We start from the raw sequence: 7,198 nt of genomic DNA on the forward strand, positions 1-7,198 counted from the left end.
TATGACCCCAAGAACACCATCCCCACCATCAAACATGGAGGTGGAAACATTATGCTTTGGGGGTGTTTTTCTGCTAAGAGGACAGGACAACTTCACCGCATCAAAGGGACGATGGACGGGGCCATGTACCATCAAATCTTGGGTGAGAACCTCCTTCCCTCAGCCAGGGCATTGAAAATGGGTCGTGGATGGGTATTCCAACATGACAATGACCCAAAACACACGGCCAAGGCAACAAAGGAGTGGCTCAAGAAGAAGCACATTAAGGTCCTGGAGTGGCCTAGCCAGTCTCCAGACCTTAATCCCATAGAAAATCTGTGGAGGGAGCTGAAGGTTCGAGTTGCCAAACGTCATGCTCGAAACTTTAATGACTTGGAGAATGTCTGCAAAGAGGAGTGGGACAAAATCCCTCCTGAGATGTGTGCAAACCTGGTGGCCAACTACAACAAATGTCTGACCTCTGTGATTGCCAACAAGGGTTTTGCCACCAAGTACTAAGTCATGTTTTGCAGAGGGGTCAAATACTTATTTCCCTCATTAAAATGCAAATCAATTTATAACATTTTTGACATGCATTTTCTGGATTTTGTTGTTGTTATTCTGTCAAATTATAGACTGATCATGTCTTTATCAGTTGGCAAACGTACAAAATCAGCAGGGGATCAAATACTTTTTTCCCTCACTGTATAAACTTGCTGCCAGCTCTTAGCAAACTGTTGGAAAAAATTGTGTTTGACCAAATACAATGCTATTTCTCTGTAAACAAATTAACAACAGACTTTCAGCATGCTTATAGGGAAGGGCACTCAACATGTACTGCACTGATACAAATGACTGATGATTGGTTGAAAGAAATGGATAATAAGAAGATTGTGGGAGCTGTACTGTTAGATTTCAGTGCAGCCTTTGATATTATTGACCATAACCTGTTGTTGAAAAAATGTATGTGTTATGGCTTTTCAACCTCTGCCATATCGTGGTTTCAGAGCTATCTATCTAATAGAACTCAAAGGGTTTTCTTTAATGGAAGCTTCTCTAATGTCAAACATGTAAAGTGTGGTGTACCACAGGGCAGCTCTCTAGGCCCTCTACTCTTTTCTATTTTACCAATGACCTGCCACTGGTATTAAACAAAGCATGTGTGTCCATGTATGCTGATGATTCAACCATATACGCATCAGTAACCACAGCTAATGAAGTCACTGAAACCCTTAACAAAGAGTTGCAGTCTGTTTTGGAATGGGTGGCCACTAATAAACTGGTCCTGAACATCTCTAAAACTAAGAGCATTGTATTTGGTACAAAGCATTCCCTAAGTTCTAGACCTCAGCTGAATCTGGTAATGAATGATGTGGCTGTTGAACAAGTTGAGGAGACTAAATTACTTGGCGTTGCCTTAGATTGTAAACTATCATGGTCAAAACATATAGATTCAATGGTTGTAAAGATGGGGAGAGGTCTGTCCCTAATAAAGAGATGCTCTGCTTTTTTGACACCACACTCCAAAAAGCAAGTTCTGCAGGCTCTAGTTTTGTCTAGTCTTGATTATTGTCCAGTCGTGTGGTCCAGTGCTGCAAGAAAAGTTAAGCTGATGCCGGCCCAAAACAGAGCGGCACTCTTGCTCTTCATTGTAATCAGAGGGCTGATATAAATAATATGCATTCCATTCTCTCTTGGCTAAGAGTTGAGGAGAGACTGACTGCATCACTTATTTTTATAAGAAACATTAATGTGTTGAAAATCCCAAATTGTTTGCATAGTCAACTTACACACAGCTCTGACACACACACTTACCCCACCAGACATGGCACCTGGGGTCTTTTCACAGTACCTGTTATGATGAGTTTCTCAGGTATCAAAGAATCAAGGATGCAAGAATATACTTAGACATTCTGTGGAGATTTCATACCAAGTATTTATTGAATCACGAGCTCGTGGGTTCATCTAACAAACGGACATGGCTTTGCCCTTCGTCAGTTGAACTAACTTGACAAAGAAGACACTCTATCTTATATAGCCTTTATTACCATCTTCCTGGCATACATCTGGCAAGTCTCCATGGGCACTCCCTGTCTTTGATGTTCATCACTTTTTACCCCAAGTCAGTATCCTAAACATTACTCATGCTATCCTAAACATCACTAATCTACCTTGACATAATGGAATGTAGACTTCATGGCCCCAAACCACTCATCTCTTAACTCTTCCTCTGTCCTCACAACACCATGGCATGACATCATTATACCATAAAAACATAATATCAGTACCCAAATCCAGAACAATTTCAAGAAAGCGTACTGTATTATATAGAGCCATTATTGCATGGAACTCCATCTCATATTGCTCAAATAAACTGCAAACCTGGTTTCAAAAACAGATAAAGCAGCACCTCACGGCACAACGCCTCTCCCGTATTTGACCTAGAATAATGTATGTATTGATATGTAGGCTACGTGTGCCTTAAAAAAAAAAGATGTAGTTCTGTCCTTGAGCTGTTCTTGTCTATTAATGTTCTGTATTATGTCTTGTTTTGTGTGAACCCCAGGAAGAGTAGCTGCTATTTTTCAACAGCTAATGGGGATCCTAATAAAATACCAATACCAACTGGTTATTAATATTGTGTACTAGGAGTAGCCTAATATGCCTAGATGATAGATCAAACCAACTTGCTTCTTTTTTTGCACTGACTTATAATTAGGAAAAATAAATCTCACAGTGCAATGTCCGGACTCAATGGAAAATCCAAGGAAAAAGAGGGGTTAGAGAAAGTCAGCAGTCCCTAGCACAGAAACTGACTAGGAGGAGCCTGTAAAAAAGACCAACACAGAAAACTCCCAAAAAGACACCTACCAAAAAGTCTCCACAGAAAAAGGCAGTAGTCTTGAGCGTAAACGGTGAACAGGAGCCTGCCAAAAAGACCGCTGCCAAGAAGACCCAACAGGAAACACCACAGGTCAGCTCCACATCCGCCCCTGCAGTCCCGAACCTGAGGGAGACTCCAGAGGAGCCTGAAACCTGGCGGCAGACCCAAGCGGAGGGCAGCAAAAGCGTATGTGGCATCATCTAGTCACCCATCAGTTTGATTCTGTTACAGCAAGTAAGCAGTCTCTGATGGTGAATGCAACTCTAAGAGCTGCTCTATTAGTGGGGATTTCAGTGAATGAGCAGCAGTATTCTTCTTGTTTGGCCAGTGTTTTATACAGCTACCTTTTACTCTCTATGCTTTTCATCTTTCAATATCTTATTCACTTTGGGTGGACTGTATTATTAAAAACTACCAGAAAAGGCCACCAAGTCAAACATTGTCTTCACATTTTAAACAACATTTACGTGTTTAAAAATGTAATGCTCCATTGACCCATTGTTTTATGCCTCTGTTCTGTTTCAGTGCATTGCAGTACCTTCACACCCTGACCAAGGAGGTTTACAACCAACCTGACAATGCTACTAAGAATGACTGGGAGTCTAGCTCAGGCCCCTGCTCCAGCTCAACCCAGCCCCAGAAAAAGACTAGAGGCAAGGGAAAGAAGAGGAAAGCCCCTGAATTTGACAGTGACAACACCGCAAAGGATAAGGACTTCGTTTCAGAAAATAAAGACTATGAGGAGGAGGAAAGCGAGGATGAAGATACTCAAGAAGACTTAGACTTGGAGCTGAGGCACACACCACCAAAATACCTTAGATCCATTTCCAGAGGTCATGTGAGTACCTCCAGGCAAATGGGGAGAAATTGGGAGGGATTTTGCCCTCTAGATGGCCAGTCTCTGAGACCAATGACAAGCTAAATATTGACTTTTGGCTGACTTATCTTTTTTTTTGTCACTCAGTCAGGTCAAGCCTGATACCATGGTAAGGCCGCCAATGGACTGACCAACAACATGTTGGGACCAATCTGGATGTGCACCAAAACCACCAAGAAGTTGTACAGTGGGGGAAAAAAGTATTTAGTCAGCCACCAATTGTGCAAGTTCTCCCACTTAAAAAGATGAGAGAGGCCTGTAATTTTCATCATAGGTACACGTCAACTATGACAGACAAATTGAGAAAAAAATATCCAGAAAATCACATTGTAGGATTTTTTATGAATTTATTTGCAAATTATGGTGGAAAATAAGTATTTGGTCACCTACAAACAAGCAAGATTTCTGGCTCTCACAGACCTGTAACTTCTTCTTTAAGAGGCTCCTCTGTCCTCCACTCGTTACCTGTATTAATGGCACCTGTTTGAACTTGTTATCAGTATAAAAGACACCTGTCCACAACCTCAAACAGTCACACTCCAAACTCCACTATGGCCAAGACCAAAGAGCTGTCAAAGGACACCAGAAACAAAATTGTAGACCTGCACCAGGCTGGGAAGACTGAATCTGCAATAGGTAAGCAGCTTGGTTTGAAGAAATCAACTGTGGGAGCAATTATTAGGAAATGGAAGACATACAAGACCACTGATAATCTCCCTCGATCTGGGGCTCCACGCAAGATCTCACCCCGTGGGGTCAAAATGATCACAAGAACGGTGAGCAAAAATCCCAGAACCACACGGGGGGGACCTAGTGAATGTCCTGCAGAGAGCTGGGACCAAAGTAACAAAGCCTACCATCAGTAACACACTACGCCGCCAGGGACTCAAATCCTGCAGTGCCAGACGTGTCCCCCTGCTTAAGCCAGTACACGTCCAGGCCCGTCTGAAGTTTGCTAGAGTGCATTTGGATGATCCAGAAGAGGATTGGGAGAATGTCATATGGTCAGATGAAACCAAAATATAACTTTTTGGTAAAAACTAAACTCGTCGTGTATGGAGGACAAAGAATGCTGAGTTGCATCCAAAGAACACCATACCTACTGTGAAGCATGGGGGTGGAAACATCATGCTTTGGGGCTGTTTTTCTGCAAAGGGACCAGGACGACTGATCCGTGTAAAGGAAAGAATGAATGGGGCCATGTATCGTGAGATTTTGAGTGAAAACCTTCCATCAGCAAGGGCATTGAAGATGAAACGTGGCTGGGTCTTTCAGCATGACAATGATCCCAAACACACCGCCCGGGCAACGAAGGAGTGGCTTCGTAAGAAGCATTTCAAGGTCCTGGAGTGGCCTAGCCACTCTGTTGACTGGTCGGGCCCTTTCCTGGCTGCCACGGAGTGGGAGAGCCAAACTCCGGCGTGCTCCGATTCCGGTCATGGGCCTGGGCGGCCTGCCGTTGGGGTCGGGCTTCATCACCCGGCGCACTGTTCCTGTGCGTGTCCGGTGGTGGAGGGGGGCTATGGGAGGATATCCAGTTTTTCATTGTGGACTCTCCGGAGAGTCCCCTCGATGTGGGGAACCGTGAGCTGCTAGTGGTCAAGCTCGCCCTGGGGGAGTGGAGACATTGGCTAGAGGGGGCCGCCCATCCATTTGTCGTATGGACTGACCACAAGAACTTAGCCTACATTCAGGGGGCCAAGAGGCTCAACTCGCGCCAGGCCAGGTGGGCGTTGTTCTTCACCAGGTTCCGGTTCACCATCTCATACCGTGGACCTGGTGGAGAGGGATGACCCCATTGTCCCCAATGCCCTGATTGCTGCCCCAGTTTCGTGGGGAATCAATAGGCTGGTCAGAGAAGCGCTACGGCGGGAGCCCGTTCCGGGCAGAGGTCCATCAGGGAGGTTGTACGTACCCAAGGCTGCGCGCTCGCGACTGCTTCAGTGGGCGCATGCGTCCGACCTCACCAGCCATCCGGGGGGCGCCAGGACATTGGAGTTCCTGCGTAGGAGGTTCTGGTGGCCATCTGCTGAGGGGGATACGCGCGCCTTCGTGGCTGCTTGCCCGGTGTGCGCGCGCACGAAGAGCTCACGTCAGCCCGCGGCAGGGCTGCTCCGACCCCTGCCTATCCCCAAACGCCCCTGGTCCCACATCTCGCTGGATTTCATTTCCGTCTTACCCCCCTTTGATGGATATACAGTCATCCTGGTCTTGTGGACCGGTTCTCGAAGGCTGCCCACTTCATTCCCCTTCCCAAACTCCCGTTGGCCCAGGAGACGGTTAAGTTGGTGTTGCAGCACGTTTTCCGGGTCCATTGCCTTCCCCAAGATGTGGTGTCGGATCGGGGCCCTCAGTTTTCCTCCAGGTTCTGGAAGGCGTTTGTCACCTGCCTCTGCGCCTCCGTCAGCTTGTCTTCCGGCTTCCATCCCCAGTCGAACGGGCAGATGGAGCGCGTCAACCAGGATCTGGAGGGGGTGCTGAGGTGCTACGCCTCCAGCAACCAAGCTACGTGGAGTCAGCGACTGGCGTGGGCGGAGTACGCCCACAACACCCTTCTCTGCTCGTCCACCGGCCTGTCCCCCTTCCAGTGCCAATACGGGTACCAACCCCCCCTATTCCTTGAGCAAGAGGAGGAGGTGGCGGTCCCGTCAGTCCAGGCCCACATCAGTCGCAGTCGGCGCACCTGGAGGCAGGTATGGGCGGTGCTTAAGTGGGCCTCTGTCAGGTCTCAACATCAGGCCAACCGCAGGCGTCGCCCGGCCCCGGTCTTTCGCCCGGGACAGAGGGTGTGGCTCTCCATGCGGGATCTTCCCCTCCGTGTGGAGTCCAGGAAGCTGTCCCCCCGGTTCGTCTGGCCATTCAGAGTGGTCCGGCGAGTCAACCCAGTGGCCTACCGCCTGCAACTTCCCCCCACCATGCGGGTGCATCCCACATTCCATGTGTCCCTCCTCAAGCCCATCGCCACCTGTCCCCTGGCTCCCCCTCCTCGTCCTGTTCCCCCGCTGCAACTTGTCGGAGGGCAGCCGGCTTTTACTGTGGACTGGATCCTGGACTGCCAGATGGGGAGGGGTCTCCTTTTTCTGGTGGACTGGGAGGGTTATGGGCCAGAGGAGCGGTCCTGGGTGCCCAGGAGGGACATTCTGGACCCAGGGCTGATAACAACATTCCGTCGCCTCCACCCGGAGGCGCCGAGGTGAGCGGCTGGGGCAATTTGTCGGGGGGGACACTGTTACAGGAGTCGATCGCAGTTCCAAAGTGACCCACTAGGTGTCATCCTCCGACAACCTTAGGCACCTCTTCACTCACAGTTGGGACTAATCATCTTCTTATTGGTGTCACCTGTGTCTATCTGATTCACCAGTGTATTTATGCCCTCACTTCCATGTGTTCCCTTGCTCAGTTTTCTTTGCTAGTTTCACTATGCCAAGCAGTACTAATCAGTGTCTGATCGCGGGATG

The sequence above is a fragment of the Coregonus clupeaformis genome, chromosome 36 (genome assembly GCF_020615455.1).
Source record: "Coregonus clupeaformis isolate EN_2021a chromosome 36, ASM2061545v1, whole genome shotgun sequence".
Taxonomy (NCBI): Eukaryota; Metazoa; Chordata; class Actinopteri; order Salmoniformes; family Salmonidae; genus Coregonus; species Coregonus clupeaformis.